General features: G+C 43.5%; 1 long non-coding RNA gene across 1 annotated transcript in view; it reads right to left on the reverse strand.

Annotated features, from left to right (window-relative positions):
• Positions 1-5279: 5279 nt before the first annotated feature.
• Positions 5280-26799, reverse strand: part of LOC146797408 (uncharacterized) — a 48645-nt gene continuing 27125 nt past the window's right edge. Inside the window, exon 4 of the long non-coding RNA XR_014968988.1 lies at positions 5280-5701. This is a non-coding gene — a long non-coding RNA (uncharacterized LOC146797408). The remainder of the gene's footprint in view (positions 5702-26799) is intronic.

Genomic DNA, 26799 nt, shown 5'->3' on the forward strand with positions numbered 1-26799 from the left:
GGCAAAGTTGATTGAGTCACAAGCTAATCGTGAAAACAATCAATTACTCTTGAAGGCGAACCGCAAGACGGCAGAACTATGCTGTACATCGTAGGTTCTTAAAAATCTTTACTGGTTTCAAAAATACTGGTCAAACCTGCGAACGCTATTTTTAACCAGATATTTGTTCATCTGACCCCAGTTGTTCTAGTAAACCTTGTGAAATGTGAAATAAGTTTTGCACTACTTTTTTTATAAATAGCCATAGTGAAGGGCTTTCGATCTCTAAAATGATTGCGAGAGTGTTGAAGACAGAGATTCTCTGATCAGTTGCTAAATATTGTCAGATATGGACCAGCAACTTTACTAAATATGTTCCTTGTCAAATCTCTTTATCTCCATGTACCTCAGGGCTCACCTCAGTCAAAATAAAGTACTCACAGAAACCAGCTAAATGTGGGAATTATGTCCTCTACCTAAAACTGGTGAATGAGAGCATAGAAGGTGGTGCACCTCGAATATCAAATACAGAATATTGAGGCATACATATGCTGAGGACAAAATAAAAAATCCAAAATATTGAAAGATAACTAACTATAGATTTTCTATAGCTAACTTCACATATATATATGTGTATGGGGTGATGTATATATCTTCAAGGTATGTAAATATGGAGTTAGGGATAGTGAATCTATATTTCCTACATGCACTTACCTTTCAGTATTTTGTCCCTCCATATTCTGTCCATGATATTCTTGAATGTCAATCTGCTTGGGCTCAATATTCAGTAGAACAACCTCTGGAAAAAACTAGCGTAGAAATCTGGACTGTTGAAAATCACTCCTCTTCCTTATCGATGTGCTGTGCGTTCTTTTTTTTTTTTTTTTTTTTTTTTTTTAAATTTTTATTGAAACAATAAGTCAGTTACAAGCATGGGCCTACAACCACCAGGGCCGGCCGCTAGGTGCTGTGCGTTCTTGATGAGAACTCTAACTTACTCAGAGTTGAAGTAAAGGTCTTAGGTGGGGATTTATATATTCGCTGAAAAAAAACAAAGGTTATAGGGATGTTATAGTTAGAAATTAGCATTTAAAAAACCTTAGAGATTCACTGAAAAAAACAAAGGTTACAGGGACGCTATAGTTAGGCTCAGTTTCACTCACAAAACTAGAGAAATTCAGCAGTTATAGTTAGCTGAGCTAACTATAACTGGCACCCCCGCAATGCACTGCTTATGACCTCACATATTACATCACTCATGAGATAGTCAGTGACATCACAGGTGACATCTCAAATTATATCATTGATGACATCGCTATATATATATAAATCCCCCACATCCAGCGGGAGCAATATTCAGATTTGAAGCCTGGTGTCCCTGCTTACGCCAGTGCAGGCAGAGAAACCACTATCTCCCAGGATTGGCCACCCTGGGACACAGCAAGAGCCGGCCATGGGGGATCGGGTCCACATGACCATTAATGACTTCCAGATGGGGGCTGCATTCACCATTGAATGCACAGCTGGGCCCCAGAGGATAGGGTCCCCGGGGTCGAACGCAGCCCAGGGAGGTGGCTGACTGCCCCCCTTCTCCTTTGCTTTTATGGCCAGGGGATGGGGTCCACGGGCTGAAATTGGCCTGAGGATGGGGCCGTGCAGCCCACTCCCCAATAGTAATATGGCTGGGCCTCGGGGGATGGGGTCCCTGAGGCTAAAATTGGCCCAGAAGGGGGGAGGGCCACGTGCCTCCCTCCCTCTCACTTTATATTAAGGCCGGGCTCTGGGAATTGGGGTCCCCTCCCCATATGAATATCAGCCAGGCTCAGGGGAGGGGTCGGTGTTATGAGGAAAGCAAAATTGTAGCATTGCAGCTTGAGTTTACAGAGACAAAGCATCCATGTCAAGTCTTGACAAATCTGCCCCCAAAAAGGCCCACAATTATGGCATGGAACCAGAAACTTGAATTTTGATGCTTATTTTCACATGTCATTCCCCATTGCATATGGGGTTTGTATTGGGTAATGTAAAATCCTGTCACATAAATGACTGATGGTAACATCAGAGAGACCTTCATGACCAGGAACTAATAAAAGGAGCAACAAGCTGCTGCAAGTGAGACTGCAGCAGGTTGCAGTTTGTATTGGCATGAATGTCTTCCTCATTTTTTAAGGGCAGTGGCAAAGGACACACATAGCTGTGGAAGTGCCTTGTAAGTGCTTGCTAGTGAAAGCACCAGGCAGTCCTTGATTTCAGAGATGTCACTCTGGAGAGTCACTTGAAGGTAACTAGAAGTAGTATGAATGCAATATGTTTGAACAACCCACACATGATCCTCACAGTGGCAGTATCAGGGAGACACATCATTGGATTTGAAAGACCCCATACTATGGAACTCCTGAGCCCCTTCTTGAAAGTAAAATCCATCAAGCGCTAATTCAGAAGAATCCTGAAAAACAAACTTGTTAGGCTGGTGTTTATCTGAAATTCTGTGGTGGCAAGAGCAGCAATTGACGACTGTCGTAGAGAGGCTCACACAGCCGGTTGGACTACACATAATCCTTTGCGGTGGCTCACATACACCTTGACGCTTACTTCATTACTTAGGGACTGTAAGACAACGTGTGATTACAAAGCTCCACTAACCGCTCAAGGTGACAAATCTCCTTTCCGCATGGTTACCTCTCCAGACTTCCACATGTTAAGGGACTTGGTGATAACAATACAGAACGCATTAATTTGTTCACAAACACCTTGTGAGTTGCCACACTCCCCGGGGCTCGCGAATCATGAACAGCAGCATTAATAATTTGTTCATAACTGATTTAACTCAAACGAATCCAGGTGTGAATAACAAGAAGTGATTTCATCTGCATGATTAAAATTGATATTGTTCCATTGAGGTATCTTTTGTCAGTGCAACATTATGCTGTGTGTGAGGTGTTCCACAGCCCAGCTGCTGCAAAGCGTTCATCTTACCAAGAACTCCACAAAGTTCAATGTTAGTCTAAGGATTTTAAACTTTTTTGATGGCCAAAGAATAGAGGAGAGTTTCATTGGCGGTAAGCATACTTCTGGTATTTCCATCAACCCAAAGCAGTGCCCCTGCCATCAGTGTGTTGTATTAGAATAACCTTGTCAAGATTGTTCCTGACATAAATATTGTGTCCTACATATTGTTTACAAAAATATCAGTGTTAAAGGTATGTAGAAAGAGACCATAGTTTTGTAAATTATATTTATGAGTGATAGTCAACATTCTGACACAACCACATGCAGCTTCTGTGCTGCACCCAGGTTTTGTGGGATGATAGTGATACCCAAACCAGAGCAAGGAAAACTGCAGAAACCCCATGAGGGATGGCTGTATGGCCTCCTGAGAGAGTTGTGTTAGAGGGCAAAGTTTTACCCGAAATCTGAGTAATGTAAAAGTCATTCAATTGTATGAATCATCCTGGGAGATTCAAGCATTGTAGCAGACCGGACATCTTAAGGGGAAGTTCAAGTTTCTGCACAATGGACAATAAAACCCTAAGGCTGTGTTCATCGACCTCAATACAATAAATGGCCAAATCCAGCCGGCTGTCCCAGATATGCACCATGAATAGGTTCAAAAGCATTATCAAATGACATTTCCAGTGATGATTGCATATGTGTTGGTCATTCTAAAAAGTCAACTTGATTTTAGTTTTCCTGGGTCGAGTGACTCAGACTAGGAAAAAAAGTCCAGAACGTGAACCTGAAAGCTGGGGGTTATGAAGGCAACGAAAAAATTGATCATGGTAGGTTGCTCAGCAGGTTAAGATATCTGCTTTAATGATTTCAGTGTAACCTATAGGTCACAGATACAGAACTTAGGGGCATATTAACAAGGAACAGGGAAAATTAACGCTAAGGGCGCTTAGCGTTAATTTTTTTACCGCCCGCTATCGCTGGATAATATCGCCTGGTTATCGCATTATTAACAACGCTAACCGCCTAGGCGATAAAAAATCCAGCGATAGCGGCATTTTGGGAGGTTATCGCTGGTAATCCAGCGATAAAACTACAAGGATAGGGATATCCTTGTTGATAGCGCATGGTGGACTTAGCCATGTAATCAACCTCCCATTGGATTACATGGCTATGTCTGATAATTAGCAGACATAAAAAAGCAGCGTTAACCGTGGTTAGCGCTGCTTTTTTTTGTCTCTAACAGGGTTAGCGTGAAGTTTGATAATAGGAGAAATGTTGCTTAGCAGCATTTTTCCTATTATTTTTCCTATTATTTCGCAAGGTCCGATTCTCTGAGACCTCTTGGCCCCATATTTCAATCCATGGTGGGGCATCCTTCTCGGCCAGGCTGCCGAGTTAAATAAATCCCAAATTTGCCCTGAACTGCACCTACATGGGGAAACTTTTTCGCAAACAATAAACTACGGGTTCCAGCATGCCTGAATAATGACTCACCTGTGAGGGCCACGTGGGCAAGACTTGAGCATGCAGTAAATGGCGCCCTAGCGAGTTTGTCAGTTGGAACAAGTGCCATCCTCTGATGAAGGAGCCTCCCGGCTTTGAAACGCGTTAGGAACTTTGCTGTTGGTGTGTAAATGCCGGTTCTGAAAGTAAAAGCTTTTTCAGAAAGCACTCTTCTGAGTGGGCGTCCTTGCTTCAGGGCAAATTTGGGATTTATTTAACTCGGCAGCCTGGCCGAGAAGGATGCCCCACCATGGATTGAAATATGGGGCCAAGAGGTCTCAGAGAATCGGACCTTGCGGCGCAGCTGAGGAGAATGAAAGGGAATTGGCGTTTTCACTCCAGTCCACTTGGAAATTATTTTTAAAGAAAAGACACTGTTTTCGAACTGCACCTACATGGGGAAACTTTTTCGCAAACAATAAACTACGGGTTCCAGCATGCCTGAATAATGACTCACCTGTGAGGGCCACGTGGGCAAGACATGAGCATGCAGTAAATGGCGCCCTTGCGAGTTTGTCAGTTGGAACAAGTGCCATCCTCTGATGAAGGAGCCTCCCGGCTTTGAAACGCGTTAGGAACTTTGCTGTTGGTGTGTAAATGCCGGTTCTGAAAGTAAAAGCTTTTTCAGAAAGCACTCTTCTGCGTGGGCGTCCTTGCTTCAGGGCAAATTTGGGAGATATATATATATATATATATATGTGTGTGTGTGTGTATATATATATATATAGAAACACACCTGATCCTTAGTCTGCTAGCAGCTTCCTTTCCGCCGACTCAGCCACCAAGGAACCACGAACCACAGATTTAAAGCAGCAATATGTTTATTTCAGCTGTTGAGTCCTTTGAAGACGCGTTTCGGGCGTCACTCGCCCTTGTTCACATCAACGAGGGGAGGTAAAATTGCCATTTTTAAATTGTGATGCTACACCCATGTGACCACACATCGTGAATAGACATAAACAAAATACTACACACATTCGATTGTTAGGTATATACCTAAAAGGATACATCAGTCTTTTTGCTATATTATTACTTCCTTCTGTTACATTACAGAGGGTGCCCTTTGATTTAACATAGTTGCTGTTTTCATTTAACATCTTCTAAAAACGAAATTAGTGCATGTCAAACATTAAATGCATAAAGTGTCCTTAGGAATTCCTATTGGATTTCTTCTCAACATCGTTAACATCAGGTCCAGAGATGAATCTCATAAAGAAACATAGCTATGTAGACGGCAAATTGTTACAGCCCATGAATCCAATTTCATCTGTAACAAGGCAAAAATAAAACATATATAAATATATTAAAAATATTAAAAACTATTCAATAATATTATTAATAATACTTATGTGCAAAAAATGCTGTCAAGCCCGTCTTCAACCTATAGACAAGGACCCGGTAATATTGATATATCTGCATGAATGCAAGCTACCGAGCCAGATGTGCAAAAGTACTTTATGAAAGCAGAACTGTGACATATTTTAGCAGATGTGACCCATTTCTGCGCTCTTAATTTGACACAACACAGGACAGCAACCTCCCTTGCTGGATTGCGTTGTAGCAAAGTTTAGTAAATTATGCCCTCAATGCTGGTTGCTTTGTCCACGCTTTCGGTGAGTTGTATTTAATGCTTGGCTTAACACTTTAAGTCAGACGTACATATGGCATTTCGCCTAGGCATGCTGCAATTTCTGGAAACCACTGATGCTTTGGGGGGTGGCAGCAGATATTCTAGGGCCTTCTTGAGGTGCAGAATAATGGATATCTCATTGGCATCCTCTGCCGTTTATTGGGACATTATAGTAAAGAAATGATCTTTCTATTATTTCACAGATTAACTTTGACACTGAGGATAAATTACCCTACCATCTTTGAAGAACTCCCTCAACTCAGAATTTGATCTAATTTTGTCAAAGTAGCTTTTTGCTAATCCCCTACCACGCATGTTCCAAAAAAAGTCTGTCTCTCTGTCTCTCTCTGTCTCTCTCTCTCTCTATATATATATATATATATGTATATATTCAGCAAAACTTCCTCCCAAGTAGGAAAGTCGACGCCATGTCTTGTGCCTCAATATTTCTTTTATTAGGTCAGCTTGAAACGTTGGACGCGTTTCGCTTGTCCCGCAAGCTTGTTCACCAACATTTCACATAAAGTTTTCCACCATTTTAAGTACTTCATGCATGCGTAGTGCGTATAGAACTACTAGATCATAGAGAGTGACAACAGACTCGTAGTTCCTAGTATGACAAGACTACTCGTGAACTCAGAAAAAATATATATACACATTTCATCTTAATACACTGGATATGTCATTATCACTGAATTGAAAACAATTCTGTAAAGAAATTATTTACAATAAAACTGTATAATACAGAATCAGAGGAACAGAATAGGCTAATATAAATATAAGCGCTATTCCTCAGCGCACGTGCTGTATATATATTTTTTCTGAGGTCACGAGTAGTCTTGTCATACTAGGAACTACGAGTCTGTTGTTACTCTCTATGATCTAGTAGTTCTATACGCACTACGCATGCACGAAGCACTTAAAATGGTGGAAAACTTTATGTGAAATGTTGGTGAACAAGCTTGCGGGACAAGCGAAACGCGTCCAACGTTTTAAGCTGACCTAATAAAAGAAATATTGAGGCACAAGACATGGCGTCGACTTTCCTACTTGGGAGGAAGTTTTGCTGAATGTTACCGGACCGTGCTCGGGAGGTCCGTTCGTCGACGCGCCCCCTGGTTTGGAGGCGGTAGGCATACCTGAGCAAACGGAGGAGCAATATATATATATATATATATATATATATATATATATATATATATATATGTGTGTGTGTGTGTGTGTGTGTGTGTGTATATATATATATATATATACATATATATGTATATGTATATATATATATATATATATTATATTTTCACAAAAAAAACAAAGGTTAAAGTGACGGTATAGTTAGATGAATCTGTCAGTTACAACATAAACATTTTGAACTAAAAAAACACAGATATTCACCAGTTCTAGTTAGCAAAGCTAACTATAACTTGCACTCCGCCATGCACTGCTTATGACCTCACATATTACATTCCTCATGGCATGTTCTATGACATCATTTATGACATCACTGAAGACATCCAAAGGGCCATTAAAGGCTCAGGGAGTGCGGCCTCCTTGCAATTATTAAACACTTTGGGCCACGGAGAATGGGGTCCCCGGGGGTGAATACAGCTCAAGGAGGGGGTCTGTGCACCCCTCTAATTATTAAATAGATTGGACCCTTGGGGATTGGGGTCCTCAGGGCCTTTTTAAGGCTCAGGGAGGAGGGCTGTCGTCCCACTCCCCTTAATCAAAACATTGTTCCCCAGGTAATGGTGTCCTCAGGCCGAAAACAGCTCGGGGAGAGGGGGGCCACGTGCCCGCCTCCGGTTATTAAATAGAGAGGCACCTGGGGTGTGGGGTTCCTGGGACAGAAAATGTCTTCCCAGGGCCCCAAATGGGCATGAGGAGGGAGCTCTACTCACATCCCCTTCCCATACACTTAAAAAAAAGCAGGTGCCATTCTTTTTGTTTTTGCTATGATCCCGCTGGAGTCCCACGGGACCTTGGCAAAAACTCACCGATTTCTATTTTAATTTGGCCTCGGGCGGTCTCTTTGGGTTCCCCCCTACCTTGCCCCCTTATATTATAATTTTCTTTTAGGTTCAGGACAGGGTACTATGTCCTTGAGTCCTCTAATGGCAGCATTTTTCTCTCGTTGCTGGCAGCCAATCATCCTGCTCACTCCTGCTAGAGTCTGACTCCCACAAGATGTCCAAAGGTGAAAAAAAGGTTAGAATCTTGGGTTTGACTGTGTCAAATGCTGCTGATAGGTCAAGTAGGATTAATAGACAGGATTCATTTTGATCGAGTAAGCATAATACGTCGTCAATATCATGAACCATGGCAGTTTCAGTACTGTGACCCGGTCTAAAACCAGATTGGCAATGGTCAAAGAGTTGGTATTGAGCAATGTGATTGCAGAGATGCTGATGGAGACATTTTTCAAAGAGCTTGGCTAAGGTTGGGATGATAGATATAGGGTGGTAGTTGTTGGGATCAGAGAAGTCAGCATCGGGCTTTTTTAAGGTGGGGTGACTTGACCACTTTTTAGACAGTCAGGAATTAAACCTTGCGTAAGAGAGGCATTGATAATACTGGTCCATAATGGTAGCAGAGGTATGTAGTCTCATTGAGGAGTTTGGGCGAGAGGGTCCTTGAAGTGGTTGGAGTATTTTATGGAAGACAGTAGGTTTAAGATGTCAAGTTCATCAAATGTCTGAAAGATGGACCAAGAGGTATTGTTTTTAGGTTTGAGGAGATGGGTGCCAGGACAAACGTCGTAGGAAATGGAGGCACGCTATGGAGGGGTTTCAGTCGATAAGAGGTTCACAACATTTGGGAAGGAGACAAATGTTTTACAATTTGTAGTGTTGTGATGTCTGACGTGGTGGAATTGTGTTTCCTATTAATTTGGTTTTGACCAGCTCAAAGAATTTTTTGGGATGTTTGATGGTCGTGCCCACCTGTTGACGGCAATAAGATTATTTGGCACTTCTAAGGAACCTATTATTAGTGCTCCGTTTATTCCGCAAAAATTTAAGGCTCATCAGAGAGGGGGTCAGTCTCCAAGCTCATTCTGCAAGTCTAAGGTCACGTCATCCCTCATTGAGGCTACAGTTGAACCAGGGGTTGGATCTTCTTATCGGGACTCTCTTTAATTGTTTGAGGGCAATGGAGACATGGATGTTGGATAGAGAGCTACAATAGTGCTTAGTGCAGTCTTGAACATTAACCATGTCGAAGGGAGGGGACATGAGATTGTGGCTAATGGTGGATAGCATGCCAGGATTGAGGTTGAGGTTGTCTTTGGCCCAATGTTATATTTTTACAGGTTGACCTTTGAGGATGGTTGCTTTTTCAACAATGGAGTAGGTGATGCAGTGGTGGCTAGTCCAGTCACAGGGCTGTTGCAGGCTGGGGTCAGGTTGAGGTCATGGATAAAGGCTTTAAAACAGTTCACTAGCGGATCATTTGTGTCATTCCAATGAATGTTGAAATCACCTAGGAAAATCTGGTTTTTGTGTGGGATATTGTTTTTTTTTTTTTTTTTTTTTTTTTGAAAACCTTTATTGACAGTTCAATCAAGAACAAGTATGGGCCTACAACCCCCCGGGGCCGGCCGCTAAGCAATCAGAGCAAAAAAAGGCAAGTGTAAACACAGGCAGCACTTCGGGGAGCAGAATCGTAATGCTAATACTGTGAACAAAGTAGGTAGGGCACCAGGAGAAAAAGGTTTTCATTTTATAATGAAACAAGGCAGAAGGATCAGGTGCCAGACAATTTTCAAACAGCAATTACAGGTATGCAGAGTAATAAACGTAAGCGATTTAAAGCAATCCATTAGGTCAATGGCGCAAACACAAGAACATCAGGATGGGGAAAAATGTCATAAGCAGTTGCGCCTGCAGTCCCACGCCAGAACTCCCGGAGAGCACCCCGGAAATTGTGGTACACACGGAGCGGCAACGAGTCATAGCAAAGGAGGTGTATCACGCTGATCCCAGAAAAGAAAAACAAAAAGAATCAGAGAAGAAAAAGGAGGCCATGGAAAAAGAGATAAAAGACTAAAGAATCCCCTCCCCCAACCCCCCACCCTGCACCTCTGCAGATGAGTACGGCCCCCCCCCCAGCAGTGTGCCTGTCGCCCTGGAACCAGACCCGAAATATAGGAGAATAGGGAAAAAGAAGTAGGAAAAGAACCCCACCAGACGGGGGGGGTAGAGAAAGTATTAATAAACTGGAGGAGGGCCTTCAAAACATACCCCCGGCTTCTCCCTCCCGCACGGTAAGTTTCCCCCAAAGTGAACAATAAACGGCACAAAATCTATCTTCTCAAGGAAAAATGGGGAGCATTATGCACCTATTATGCTGTTAGCTATGCCAGGAGAGCACGCAACCCCTGAGCCCGCCCGTCCACTAGATGACCACCCCTGAAGGATCAGCCTCATCCCTGACCACTCTTTGGGAGTCTGCCCATGCCTACCCCTCGACCCAGCACCATATCCGATGTTCCAAGGTAGAGGATTGTCCAAAAACGTCCGAGAAGCGACGCACACAGGTGGGGTGGAAGTCTCTGAGCATCAACACAGTCCGCAGCGTGGAGAAACAGGCTTCCCAGTGCTGCACAAGGATATGCACTGCACTCCAGGTCCAGGAAGGCAGAAGCAGCCAAAGCAGACAATAGTTGCTGGAGTTGTCTCTGGGTCGCAGGAGGGCACGTACGGGACGAGGCTACCACATCCCACTCAGGTCTAATGCCTCCGGGGCAGATCAGGTCCTCAGCTGGACGAACACACTGTAGCATACTGGCCGGAGCGTCCAGCCGTGCACTAACCTCAGGGGTGGCCGCCAAAGTGTCCTCCTGTGCGCAGTGTGGGTAGTCCCTGTGTACGTGCGGACAGGCGGGCCGCCACTGCCCCAACGCCGACGCCACACCGTCAAGCTTACTCCCCAAGACCCCGGCACCATGAATCAAGGAGGAGTGAAGAGCACCAAGGGCCTCGAGGAGGTCGCCGTACCCCAGCACAGCTCTCTGCGATCGCGCTGCCACACTCCCGAAAGTCGCACTCTCACAATCCCGCTGCGGCCCAGCGGACAGGATGGTAGGCTTCATCGCAACAAGATGGCCGCCAAGTATGCCCGACCCTCACCGGGGCCGGGACCCCGGGACAAGCGTCTCGATGTCCACGTCGCTGGTGACCGGGTTCCGGGGGCAGGCGAAAAGTTATCCGTTGCGTGGTCACGGGCAACAGTCGTCCCCACTACGGACCAGCTCCCGTAAAAATTCGGGGGCGGCCCGCAATGATCAGGGCAGGATACGGGCGGCGGCCGGGCAGCTCACCATCAAAGGCAGGGGCAGCCACCGGAGGGTCTGAGAATTGCACCCCCGGGCATGCACTCGGTCCGCTACGCTTGACAGTAGAGACGACCACGACGAAATGTAGGCCGAGTTTGGCACCGCTCCGGTGGACCGACTCCACCCAGTCACAACAGGCCGCTGTTGTTGAACTGCCACCCGGCCACGGCGTCCACTCGAGGTCCCGGCTCCAGGGCCGCACAGGCCGCAAAGTTCAAATGCACATTTCTCCAGCGATACCGCAGCCAGAAACCTCGGAGTCACACAGTCGGGTGCCTCTCTCCTTCAGAAACACGACCGCGTAGCACAGGTTAAGGATCTCGTGCAGGATATCCGTGCGGGATGCGGAGGTTCACGGAGCCGGGAGTCTACGCTGCCGTCCCGGTCGCCATCTTGGCTCCTCCTCTCGTGTGGGATATTGTTGATAGAGATGATCTCCATGATTTGTTCGATGAAAATATAATTAGTACCGGGGGGAGGTAGATCGTGTTTCGAATGCAGGTAGTGTTGTCTTTGTTTGAGATGTTGATCCTCAGATATTCACAGGAGGATGTTGGTATAGAATATGTCTATTTTACCGATATGTTGGTCCGATATAGACAAGCTAGACCACCCCCATGAAGATTTGCACGGTCTTGACAGATGATACCATAGCTGGGTGGAACTAGGATGTCTAGAATAGTAGATGAGGGTTCATTTAATCAGGTCCTGTGAGGATTAGGAGAACAAGGTCCAAGCTGAGTATCAGGTCTGTAATGTAGTCAGTGGGTTTCACTGTTGACCGGCTGTTGAGTAGTGAGCATTGTGTGTGCAGTTTAAACTGCCATTTCGATCTGGCGCGATAAACCTTTTGCCAGACATAAACCTTCCATTTTCATAAATATGTCACCCATAGGGTAGGCCCAAAACAGACAAGTGCAGTGTGCAGTGTATTTAAAAAGTTGTACATGTACTGTTACCTTTTACATGTCATGGTAGTGAAAAACTGTTAAATTAGTTTTTCACTACTGCTAGGCCTGCCTCTTGCACATTTGGTTACATTTAATAAGAGATAGATTTCAATTGGGAGCAGGTAGGAATGTCGAGTTTGGTGTCTATGGAATTGTAATTTAAAACCTTTTTTTTAGTGGTAAAGTCGGAATTCAAATCACAGTTCTGAAAATGGCACATTTAGAAAGTTGGCATTTTCTTGTATTAAACATTTAGTGCCTGCTGCCCGTACCCCAGGTCACATGACTAGGTGTAGCTGGCAATTGGTCTTTCTGTGTTGCTACCAGATGGTGAGACAAAGGGAAAAAAGGAGAGGTGTTGGCAGGATTGTCAACCTCTGACTTGATGAGGGGGAGGAGATGTCACATTCAGCACTTGAACATCACAAAGGCTTTGCCTGGGCATAATCACAAAGGGTTTTACACTAGTCTTTGTGACCCCAGACAAGCTGGGGCAAGAGCAGTGAGGCAGGAAATTCAAACCACCTCTGGGGATGGAAACCTCCAGAACCTTCTCCTAATTCAAAGCTGACACTAGGTGTAATTATGAACCCTCAGACCCAACTTTTCAATACACCTCTGGACCTGTGGAAGGACTGTTGTGCTGCTCTGCAAGAAGGACTGCTGCTCTGCTGCCCCAGTGAAAGAACTGGGCCTGCATATTGATTCTAAGACCACCAGAATGATTTCAAGGGCCAATCGGCTGGACTCCTGATCAAAGCCTCTGGAACAGAAAAGGCTCCAACCATCTTGAGCATAGCACCTGGATTGCACTTGCTGTCCAAGTGGTGCCACACCAGTCCTGGAGCCTTTGAGGCAGGAATGAAGGTGCTCTGCCAGCCGAGCTGTGGTCCTGTAAGCAGAACCGACATAGCACAACACATCTTCTTTCAGCTGTCACAGAACCGCAGTAGTGCGATGCATCCCCAAACCTGAACCTCACATTGTAGCCTGCAGTCTCCTTGGAACAGCCGCTGCGGGACGCATCCTCGATGCAGGTCTTTGCATCACAAGCCCCTCATCAATGGCATCCTCGATAACGAGGTAGGACTCTGCATTGCAGGCCCGCAGCTTCCTCAGAACCACTGGGTCGCAAAGCATCTTCAATGCAGTAGTTCACATCGCAAGCCCCTCATCGATGGCATCCTCGATGATGACTCAACACTCCACATCACAGCCCCACAGCTTCTCTGGAACTGCCACTGTGTGACGCATCCTCAACACGTGATCTCGCCACGCTCCGCAAACCAGAATTTAAGTACCTGATTCAGAGGTCCAAACTAGGTCCCTGTATCTGGCCCTCTATCCATTGTGGTCGGCCTAAATTTGTGACTTTGTTTCGGTACGGTGCAACCAGATAACCACAACTTTGTGCTTCAAGGCACTATTTTTACTTAAAACATTGAAATTGCATATCTCTGGTACTACTGATTGGATTTTTGTCATCTTGATCTTGAATAATTTATTGCATTTTACTAAATTGTTGTGGAAATATTCTTGTGTTTTGCTTTCACTTTATTACTGTTCGAGGTGCCCCATAAATACTTTACACATTGCCTCTAAGTTAAGCATGAGTGCTTTGTGACAAGCTACCAGAGGGTTGATCACAGGTTACTTTGGGCTTTGCTTGCATTTCTCCCTGACAGAGTTTGTGATTGCTGCTTATGTAGGGTTTTAGCCTCCACAACCAGTAACACAATTTCCGACACAGTGGTAGCTGGAAACATTGTTATTGATGTGGGAAACAAAGTCATTAAGAGCTCTGGTAAGTAAATTCCTTATTTATTTATTTTTTCTGCACATTTGGGCAGCATGACTGGTGGGATCTAGGTGCAGATGGATTTGTGTTTACTGTCTTTGACGAGTAACAGCGCACATGCTGCACACATCTGCCATTCACGTTTGCTGCGCTGGTATGATGGAAAAATGCTTACATAGTTGATGTGAGGTCTGCATATCATGTGCTCTTCACAAATAGAATGTCAACTGACCCGAGATGGCAGTCAATAATAACAGATAGTCACAAATAGGAATCCTTGAAAAACATTGTTTAACTTTAAATTGGAACACAATTCAGAGCAGATGTCTAAAGTAACCCCAAGCTTACCAAAAAACTATAGACCATCACACTAGAGACAGAGTGCAAAGCGTCTGTTTGATAGATTGCGAAAAATGTAACAAAATGCAGAAACCAATTAACTAACTAAATTCAGGGAAATCAATTACCAAGATGCCTGGGGGGGCAGAAGTCACATCTCATGTCCTTTGACCCAATGACATCCAAGAAAGTGGTGTCACTTGAACTTTGGCCCCTTGTCTGTTTCTCAATTATCTATAATTGTTATTACATCTCACTCACCTATCTTTCTCATCTGTTGTAGTCACTCATCCTGTCTCCTTCTCATCCTGTCTCCTCTTCTGTGTCTTTTCTTCCACCCTGACCTCCTGATAATATCTCATGAGTTCCTCCTCTTATCTGATTTTCTCACCTGTTTGGTCTATGTTTCATCTCTCTTTCACCTGCCTCTCAACAACTCTCTTACTCCCTTGTCAGGATTTTTTTCTCCTGTGTCTGTCTCACTATCACCATCGCCCCTATATAGCCCACGTTTCCTCCTCCACACCTTCATTTGTTTTTTTCCAACCTGAATCTGTGTTTCTCTCTAATCTATGATCCAGCAATCTGGGACTAACAAATTTCCATTACCTGGGCCCAATTTTATTACCCAATAAGCCCCTTCACGCTGGGGGAGTGAAGTACGAAAATTACCAATTTACTTACCAGACGGAAAACCACTAAAAAGGGAGAAAGTGAGATAAAGGGGCAGGGAGTGTAAGGGAGTGGATTAAAGTTATAGCAAATACGCAGTCGATGTATTCGGCACCCGGACATTTATTAGCACCGGACGGGGACTTCTGAGAAGAGCTGAGGGCACTGGGAATATATATAATAAAGATCAGAGACAAGAAGACACCTCTCAAAAGAATTTAAAACAACAATTTTTTCAACTCAAAAAGCTTTAAAAAAAAAAAGAAATATCCAAAAGTTGGGAAGTGATAACATTAGAAAAATACATCGAACATGACAGAATTCCTAGAGGCCTCAGAATATTCACTCTACCAAATCATCCAGATAACAAGCCAGAAATGCTTGAGGAGTGGGCCAGGAATAGTATGCAATGTTAAAAAAACACGGTTCTCATAATCATTAAATATGCCAAAAAAGACATTGAGGATTTGCACAAAGAGATAAGAGAAATAGAGACATTAATTTCAGCTCTCAATAAAGAAGAGGGATGTACATTACTGAGGAAAGAAATGGAAAATAACTTGGATAGATATGAGGAAGAAGTGGAACTGCGCAAACAGCGCAAGTTTAAGCGCGATGAATATGACTACGAGACAGGAGCAATACTGACATTTGCAAAACGTTTTGATAAGCTCAAACAACAATTACACACAGGAAAATTGACAATCGCAGAAACGGCTAAAATTGCTGTAAGTGAATCAGAATCTGATCTAAGTGAAGAAGAAAGGAGTGTGCGAGTGGGGGTCGCACTACTTTCTTAGAAGAAATGCAGTTGATCTACATAGATCAGAGAACGCCGAGGGAGAGAGGCAGGGGGCGAGGAAGAGGAAGAACTAAGAATCTGACAGAACCAAACAACGGAGAAAGACACGAAGAGGAGCAAGTAAAAACAAGAGGCTATCCTCTTCGCAACAGACTGAAGAAATAAATAAAAAAGCCAAAATACACCAATCTGAAAACCTCATTGTAAATCTATCAGACTTTCCTTTGACACAAGATGAAGAAAGTGTATTAAACAAAGGCCTTAGCTTCTGCCCAGAAAAACATCATGATTTTGTAGAGACCAGAATCGATCTCTACAGATGCGTAAGAAAATTGAAACTTGCCAAGTTCTTCTCCAAATCTGAGAATAGAGGAAATTTGAGTACAACTGAATCACAAAGTGTAATGAATTTGAACATTGAGGACATCACAAGTCTCGCAACATCCTACGATTTGATGTTTAATACAAACAATTAAGAAATGACTGAATCTCAAATACTGGAAGATCTGCAAATTCCCACGGACAAACATGTCAACTCTGGCCTAAAACGCAAATCCAAGTTTTGCTCTGCTCTCAGTCCCGTTAATAAAATCGATTTATTACATGGCCTGGTAATTGCTGAACTGGAAACCATTGCTAATACAACAGACAAAAAAGAAAATCTATCGAAGGAAGAAAGAGCTGCACTGGAGACCTTAAATAGGAAGGAAGAAATAACATTCAAACTGGCCGACAAGGGCGGGAATGTAGTGATACTTAACACCACTGACTACATTCAGGAAGCAACACGTCAACTAAGTGAAACCAAAAATTATGTAATGCTAGAAAGGAACCCGATGAATGACCTTACAATCGAACTTGAAACCAAAATAAGGGCATGGAAGAACGAAGGTTTCTTAAATGATGATGAAGCACGCTTCCTTAACAATGATAGCCCTACAATGCCAACCATATACCTCCTGCCGAAGATACATAAAACTTTAATAAACCCTCCAGGACGACCAATTTTCTCGAGTTGCAACTCCTTTTACAAGAATCTATCAATCTATGTCAACCACTTTCTTGCCCCAATGGTGACAAACCTCAGTTCGTATATTAAAGACACAGGCGACTTCTTCAGAACATTAAACAGCACAGGATGGCAAAAAGGGATCCTCCTAGTCACAATTGATGTAGTGGCACTATATACATCCATAAGCCACGATGTAGGAATGAATGTAGTTAGCTACTTTTTAAAGCAAAGAAACATCCAAGAGTTAAAGCACACAAAGATGCTTTTGGAGATGATCAAAATATGTTTTGAAAATAATGATTTTCTCTTCAACCACAAAGTGTACGCCCAAAAATGCGGGACCGCTATGGAGATTTCATTTTCTCCCAGTTACGCCAATTTAACAATGGGGTGGTGGGAGAAATTCATAGCGTGGAGTGAGAAAAATTAAACATACACAAAAAAGATAGAACTCTGGTTGAGAATGAGATACATAGATGATCTCTTCGTGATATGGAACAGCAGCGTGGAAGAATTACAAGAATACTTTGAGATCCTGAACAACAACTCTTTGGGGTTAAGATTCACGTACAACACAAGCAGAAAACAAATTCAGTTCTTGGATGTAACAGTATACATCAACAATGAACAAATACATACGAAAGTATACCGCAAGCCAACATCGACAAATAGCATATTGCATGGGACAAGCTTCCATCCTGAACAACTAAAGAAAATCATTCCATTCGGAGAATTCGTCAGAATGCGAAGAAACTGCTCAGAGGAGGCGGTGGTTGAAAAGATCTTTAAAGAAACGGAAGAAAGATTCATCAAAAGACAATACAAATACAGGGATGTAAAACAGGGACAAAAAAGAGCAAGAAAAATGTCCCGGGCATTCACATTGGTAAACAAAGAACAACTTGAAGGAAGAACTGAACAAAACAATGAAATCAGAATGATTATGACATTTAGCAAAGAAAGTAAAAAAATTTAAACATTTTAAAGAAATTCTGGAGTGTCCTACATAAAGATCCAGATACTGAGAAGAAAATAGGAACAAGACCCATGGTAACTTACCACAAGGTACCCTTGCTAAAAGACAGACTAGTGAGAAGTCATTTAGTCAGCGAGAAACCCAAGAACTGGCTAACCAAAAAACTAACTGGCTTTACTCATTGCAATAAATGCAAAGCCTGTAAGATTGGCCAAAATACAAGGGAGTTCAAGGACCCCAGAAACAAAACATTTACTATAGATTAAAGAATAACATGCGAAACCTCATATGTGGTCTACATGTTCGAATGCCAGTGTGGCCAACGATACATTGGGAGCGCTATTTGCCCTTTAAGAAAAAGAATTCTGGACATCTTAGGGCAATTCAGAATAAGGACATGAATTGTGCCATATCAAAGCATTTACATACAAAACACACTAACAACTGGCGGAACATCAAATATTTTCTTGCGAGAAATGCGCATGCACGGACGCCCGCGCATGCGCATTTGTCAGAAAAGTTGGAAACCAGGAAGAGGGAGCCCCGGAGACGCCACGCTTCAGGTAAGTGGTGTTTAATTTTCTTTATTATAAATTAATGTTATCTTTTATAAAGGAGGGCGGGCGGGAGGCGGGGGGTGGGCGGCAGGCAGCTACGGTTCGCCCTCGTGTGCGTAGGCGCTGCTTGCTTCGCCTACTTCGAAAACTGTGAAGCAGGCAGCGCTACGTACACTACGTGGGCGAAGCGTAGTTGTCAGCCCAGGGTTAGTGCCGAATACATAGACTGTGTATTCTGAATAACTTTAATGCACTCCCAGACACTCCCTGTCCCTTTATCTCACTTTCTCTGATTTTAGTGGTTTTACGTCTTTTTTTTACGGTTTCTTTCCCTCTCTATATATATTTGCAAGTGAAGCACTGCAAACTACATTACCATAAGAGTAAAATAAGAGTAAATGCCTACACAGGTGGCTACTCCTGAGAAATCAATGACAGTGGTTTTGAGGATTTGGAAATGTACTAAAAAAGTAGACACAGGCCAAAATGTGTAAATGTTCGATTATCAGCCCAGAAGTCTGAACTCAGGCCCTTAATCAGGCAACTGGATTAATTTGACTCTGTTCCTATGGGATTTTCTGCATTGGCTGATTTACCATATAATCCAGCATTTGTGTCATAATCTGCAGATTTTACCAAAAATGTGTGCCAAAACTGCAGCCTCACAGTGGTATGTCCTTTGCAAAATTTTACTGGTCACTTTTCAGTTGCTGAATGCTGTGTTTATATGTTAAACTGAAGTGAGGTAAGACCTTGGCCCAGACAATATTAGCATGTGAAACAACGACATAAGAGTTAAGTAAAAAAGCCACACATGGGCTACATTATGCTACGTAGGGGCATATTTGCAAGGGGTTATTTCCACCAGAACGTCACTTTTTTGACGTTCTGGTGGCGATAACCCCTGCACCTTATTTGCAAGGAAGCGTTAGCCACTTAACGTGGCTTAACGCCACCTTGTAAATAAGGCCCTATTCACCAACGCTTAGGGCCGGATTACGATGCGGGTGGAAACGGTTCTGACCATTGGTTGGAGCTATTCTGACCACATTGGAATTGCCCGTTTGGATTCCTTTCTGACCGACCCATTTTGATGGGGTCGCTCAAAAGGGAATCCAAATAAATATTCAGAATGGCCTCCGACAGGACCGGAGAGCCTTTCCGCCATTCGGAAAGCCTGCAGTAAGGGATTATGATGGCAGCTTCCCACTGCCTTTCAGTGCGGGACTTTCTGACACAGAAAGGCATTAGAAATCTGTCTTTTGGTGTCCCCAGCAGGGCCCCCATGGGTGCAAGGCCGCCCTGTTGATCCCTGAACCTGGTGGCAGGCACCTTGAGGTGCCTGCCACTGGGTGCAGGGATAAACTGCACCTCTGCTCTTTGCAATGAGAGCATGTATTCCGTTCGGAATGCATGCTCCCATTGTAATGAATAGGACTGCAACCAAACGGGGTTTGTTCACATCCTACTTCCTGAGCTGGCATTCTGCAGCACACATAGAAAGAGCAAATCATCATCAGTGATTGTTCATGTGCAGGAAGAGACACCTTCCAACACATGAATAATCATTCCATGAAACATAGGCACCCTTGCACCTTGGTGCAAGGGTTCCTGAGTTGGCGCTAGGCAGCTAAATTTAGTGCCAGCACTAGGGGAAACACAGGGGTGTACCATATTATTGTAAATTCAGTGCATCCCAGCATTTTCAGAAGGTCAGACAGCGGCGTTACCAATTATGGTATAACACCACGCTCCGCCATTCTGTTGTAAATATGCCCCAAATTTGCTCTTTGCTACAGCATAATGTGGTCAACCTCTGTAGAATATTTACACTGGCGCTGCCGTTAATGTTTCCATCGAATTGACAAGTGCCAATGGAAGCAGAGCCTTCGATGACCTCCCATCTATGATGCTCTTTTAGCCCACTCCCACCTGGGCTAGGCTGGAGAACCTCAACCCAGCCCGCAATCCTCGTCGCTTCAAGCAATCTCTCTCTTTTTGTCCATGATTCTCTGTCTTTTCCCTCTCTGAATTCTTTCTCTCTACCTCTCCCTCCGCTCCCCCTCTTTCTCTCTTTCTTGAAGCCTCCCTGTGCCTACTGCAATCAACCGCTGGGAGCTGGGGAAAGTGACAGTGGCACCAGGCAAGTTCTGGGCTTTCATATTCAGCCTCCATGGGCTCCCGCCCACCGGGGAGTGGTGTGAAATTATAATTCTACAGATGGAAATAGATAAATTGACAGCTTACCTAAGATTGTATATAGTTCATATTTCAAAACAGCTCTGGAGGTGGGTGAGATATCTACACTCTTCACCCCTACTTCCGTATCTCTAACCCGTGCAACTGCTTCGGAGTCCTACCCAGAGACTTACTAAAATGAACATTTTAGAAAGATCGGAATTAAATAGTCTACCCTTGTAAAATATTATCTATAACAGATTCTATTTCATTGGCTACAGCCACTGCAGAGTTAAAAAGCAGATGTCCAAAAAAAACAGATGTCCGCGGTCAAATAAAAGATGTTCTTCCTTAAGGCAGAATATGAAACAAGTCCCCTTGTTTTAAAGTTCTTTGTTTGCCTTCTGGCACAGACAGTTTTCAACAGTATTTTTTCTTTTTTACTATAGGTACTTTCTGTAGTTTGGGCTGAGCTCCAAGGAGTTGCAGATCACTTTACAGAGAAGGTCTTCGTACCAGCGGGATTATTGGCAGCGGCTGCTCCTCCGCAATGACGGAGGGTTCTCACCCCACTGGCTCAGAGCCAGCAGCTGACAGATAAAAGGATATTTTATTATCATTTTATTTTTCAGCCGTTGGCTGAGTCAGCGTGTGTAGGGAGGGGCGGGGCCAGGCCATGGGAGGGAGGAAGAATGAAGTGGTATGTGCACTTCTAAGTGCGCTTGTCTGTTTGGCCGGCCGTCTTAGGCTGGTCAAACAGACATGTGCAGTTAGGTTTTCTCCAACCCAGCTGTATTGCACAGCCCGGTTGGAGAAACAGCACAGACTCCATGTGCCTGAGTGAGCTTGAAACCAGCCTGCTTAGGCCAATCCCTGAACTGCTCTCTATTGGTAGTAGCATGAGAGCAGCGCAGGGATTGCACAGAGAGTCTCTGATGCTGTCCTAGTGTCTGCTGGGACCCGGAAGCAGCAGAACACCAAGGCGCAAGGTGGACTGAAGCTTCAGATAAGTCATTATTTTAATATTACCCCTTCACTCCCACTCTCGCGTCCCCGTCCCCCCACCCGCCTCACCACTATTTTGTGTGTCAGACAGCTCTGATTATTGGGTGCAATACATTAAATAATAAAGCATACAGAGTCCAGTAAAGACCAGATTACAGAGATCAGGATGTGATGGGTGTCGGAGTCACTCAATTGTGTCAGAAGTATCAACAACACAAATCATTGAAGCATTTCTAATTTACAATTCTAATGGAATGGTATTACACTTTAGGTACCCAATTAATACGTACCTAGTTACATGACAATGTAATAACTGGACATCTAAAGGGTAATCCTATTCCCCTAGGATTCCAAATTAGAAATTCTCCAGGGATTTTGTTCAGGATCCTAAACATATCAAGAGGATTTTAGTATTATTTCAAACATATACTCAAGGCACTAGATGATGCTAGGCATTGATACTGCACTTTGCATAGCAGAGAAACTAGCAAAATAAATTGTGTATCTTGAAAAAGAAATTGTATCAGAAAAAAGTTTATGCAATGCAAAATAAGTCAAACTAATTTAGAAAAAAGTTATAAGAGTATTTAAATCTATTAACCAGAGCCAGAAACTACTTGAATTTGAGAACATTATTGCTTGTGTTACAAAAATGTGACATACCCACCTAGGGACGCTGGTGGATTTTGAAAGTGGTGGGTGTAAATTTTTGACCCGAGTATATACTGAGCAAGCCAATGAGCCTGAACAGAAAAAGAAGGGTGCAGCAGGGGTTCTCCCCCCACAAGAAAAGTTTGGGAAAAAAGTATATTCTAATAGTTGAATTGAGTTATAAAGAAATACACTTTTTTCAGATTTGAAGAAACCTTATCTAGGATCAATCCCAGCTTCCCTGTTTAACCAAACTGTGTGATCCTAAGCAAATACCTTTTTTGTTCATTATCACATGAGTGTATCTTCAAAAACGAGAGTTCATGATGTGTACTGTTCAAAAATCCCTCTCTTGTTGTTTGATGTATTAAACTATGACGTTTTGTGATCCAGTTTTATTAAGAATTTAGATCACATATAAGCTACATACCTTTTAGTTTACTAATCGTATTGTCATCAGGGTGGGGACAGAAATGTTTCTCAGTTCACTTTTTACAGCTCTCACTGTCAGTTAATGTTTCTCAATGTGCAGATATAATCCGATGTACTAAGGTGACACACATTGCCATGATAATGAAATAAACTAGCTTGAATTTTGAAGAAACTGTTAAAGAGACAGACACTGGGAAATATTTCATAGAAGTTTAATGACTTCAAGACGCACCGCCAACTTTCTCTGCCAGCATGTCAGTTCTCCAGTCTCCAACTGCCTCACACGAGACATTACCATGGAGACAGAACCCACAGGCACGAGCTGGTAAACATGGCACGATAAGTCATTACAACACATCCCCCTTACTGAACATACAAAAAGCTAAAAAGGAAGAAAAGATGAACAAGGGAGAAGGGAAGGTAAGTTAAGGAGGAGGAAGAAAGTGTATCCTTAGAAAGAAAAACAAAACAACAATGCTTCAATACATCACATTTACTTGACAAAGCTTTAGTTAATCACATAGTCTTTGAAATATTCAGGAGAACGGCGAGATCTGGAAGAAAAACTTTGTGCATGAGAACTTGGAAAATAATCTCTTACAGACAATCTGGGTCCAGGCAGATTAACACCAGGACATGAAGGATGCAACGATTTGTCACCTCGAAATCTTACAAGGCGAGACATACTCCACATACTACCATTGTGGACCATCACCACATTCCTTTTTATGGAGGTTATAACAAAAGGACCCATAAACTCATTGACCCCTTTCCTGTGCCACCTTGGTTTCTTTATGAGCACCCAGTCTCCAACACTCCGTTTCCTAGTCTACACTGATTTCTTAAAATCAAATCTATCCTTGTATTTTTTTTTTATAAGACTCAATTCTAGCATCAATCTCCTCTCTGTTCAAACCAACTCCCTCAATCAAAGGCAACCACCCCGGAAAACTCCATTGAGAGCAGTGCCGTGTGCCCACAAAGTGTCTCTCAGAGCATCCTTAAGGGGAACTCTCATCTCAATAGCTCTCTGTACACAAGCTTTGACCACCCTATTCATGCGCTCCGCAAGTCCATTGGCTTGCGGCGCATAGAGAGCTATTCTCTGATGAGTTATTCCAAAATACTTTAGAAACTCTTGCATCTCTTGTGAGGTGAATTGCACCCCATTGTCTGTGACGAGGAACCCCTCACTCATAAATTAATCTTTAAGAAAATCTATAACCACCCTGGTGCTCACAGTACTTACACATTTGGTGGAAACCCACTTTGACGAGTAATCCACCAAGAGAATCACAAATCTTTCAGAGGGTCCCAACAGCTCAAAAGTACCCATAACATCTAATCCCAACTTAATCCATGGCTCACGCAGAATTTCCACAGGAGACAGAGGGGCAGTGTTGGTGACCTGAGATTTATCATTGGTGGCACATTGATAGCACTCCTTGACCACTTTCTCCACCTGACAATCCATCCCAGGCCACCAATACCTCTCACGAAGTCTAGTCTTAGTAAGACTCCTTCCTAAATGTCCTTCATGAGCAAGGTTCGTAAGTTTTGGTCTCAGATCACCTGAGGGCACAACCCTTTCACCACGCATGAGTTGATTCTGACACAGAGTGAGTTCGTTCCTGACAGACCAGAAGGGCAAAAGATCAAAATCAAGTCTTTTGCTCTCAGGCCACCTCTTAATCACAAAATCAACAATAACTGGAAGAATTACATCATCAGACAAAGCCTTTTCCCACTCATCCTCCGTGATGGCAGGTTCCTTGACCCAACATACTCCAACAGGCTCAACATCATGAACATCACTGCTGTTCTCAATCGGCAATCTTGACAAACTATCTGCAGCTTTATTAGCTACACCAGGAAGTTACTGCACTTGAAAGTTAAACTCTTCTGAACCTTTGCTCCACTGTTTTAACCTGGGTGTCAACCTCTCACTCTCCAAGCAAGAAAACACTTGTACCAAAGGACGATGGTCAGATCTTACCAAGAAAGGTATGCCCCACAAGTAAAACTTGAAGTGTGTAATTGCCCACGTTATGGCTAGAGCTTCTCTCTCAATGCAAGAATATTGTTGCATAGCTTTCTTTAATGCCCTTGAGGCAAATGCAGTAACTTTCTCTTCACCTCCCTCCACTGAAGAAAGAACTGCGCCAAGTCCACATAGACTGGCATCAGTTGTTAGAACAGTTTTCTTTCTTGTGTCAAAATGACCAAGAGTGGGCATCATATCAATTGCATGCTTAACAGAGTTAAAAGCTACATTGCATTCTTCAGACCAGGCAAACTGTATACCCTTTTTTAACAGAGATCTAATGGGTTCAACAATGGTGGCTAAACCTTGAATAAACTTTGAATAGAACTCAGCAAGACCAAGAAAGGATCTCACTTGCTCCTTATCAGTGGGTGCAAGAGCATTGACAATACTTTTGGCCAAGTCCAGCTTGGGTTGAAGGCCCTCCCCAGAGATAACATGCCCTAATTATGTAACAGAAGGCACACCAATCATGCATTTCAATTTGTTCACAGTCAATCCTTTGTCAGACAATCTCTGCAGTCCACTTCTCAACATTTTGTCATTTTCAATGTCATCTTTACTATAGATCAAAATGTCATCTTGGAAGAACAAGATGTTAGACATGTCACCAAGAATCATTTTCATGATGCACTGGAAGCAGGCAGCCGCTGAGGCCAGCCCAACCAGCAATCTAACATAACAAAATGCTCTCAGAGGCGCCACAAAGGATGTTAAATGCTTAGGGGCAGATTTACAAACCCCTTGCGACACATTTACGCCGCCGTTGCGTCACTTCTGTGACGAAGCGGCGGCGTAAACCATGCGCCATGTTGCGCCTTATTTACAACATGACGCATCTAGGGAGATGCGTCACGTTGTAAAGCCCTGCGCTACACTAAACCTGCATCAGGTTTAATGTATGCAGGGTGGGCGTTCCGTCAGAAAAAAGCCTCGGAAAAGTGACGCAGTGAAATCTACAAGATTTCACTGAGTCACTTTTCCGATGCCGCTGCGTCAAAACCCTGCGCCTGCTTGAAGCAGGCGTAAGGAGTGACGCAGAATGTTAGGTGTGGGCAGCCCCTGAGAATTGCTGGAGTTGCCTCGCGCTTGCGACACTACTCCAGCAATGCGCCGCCCTTACGCCATCAGATACGTAACGCATCTGTTTATCCTTGCGCCACGATGCGCCGCATTGTAAATGCGGCGAATCTGTGGTGGCGCAAGGGTAGACTTGCGTGACGCATCTTACCTGGCGCATCCCAGTCCTTGTAAATCTGCCCCTTAGAGTCCAGATGCAAGGGCACTTGGTGATACGCCGAGGACAGATCCAATAAACTAAAAACCCCTGCACCATCTAGCATGGTAATGGACTCCTCAATGTTGGGGAGCTGTTGTCGGTCCACCCATATCCACCTGTTCAAACTCCTCAAGTCCACACACATTCTGATATTTTTCCCTCCATCCTTGGGGGCTAAAACCACTGGAGCCAACCATTCAGAGGACTCAATTTCCTCAATAATATTCAGAGATACTAGCCTTTTAGTTCATTCTTCAAGGGTTCCAACATCAGGTTGAGAACCTTTCTCACCTTGTGCACAGTTGGCACAGCATTGTTTTAAGACAATCCGATGTTCAAAGTCTTTAAGAAAACAAAGCTTATCAGTAAAGACTAGAGGAAACTCTTCAAAGAACATATTAGAGGTTCCTCAGTCATCAATTAACATGACTTGCTCGGATGGATTGCGTTCATTACGGTTGAGTATTATACCCAAATCTCTTTGGTGCCTCCAACCTAAAAGGTTGGCACCACGTTTGGTCACATAGATTTTTCCAATAGTTTCTCTGCCTTTAAAGTGTATTCTCATAACGGCATACCCAATCACATCTATATGTGAACCACCATAACTTACTGGGTTGATATCAGGAGCAAAAAGCTGTAAGTCAGGAAACTTTTTTTCCCATAATTGATTACCCAGCATAGTAAAAGGAGAACCTGAATCGGCTA

The sequence above is a fragment of the Triturus cristatus genome, chromosome 9 (genome assembly GCF_964204655.1).
Source record: "Triturus cristatus chromosome 9, aTriCri1.1, whole genome shotgun sequence".
NCBI classification, from domain to species: Eukaryota; Metazoa; Chordata; class Amphibia; order Caudata; family Salamandridae; genus Triturus; species Triturus cristatus.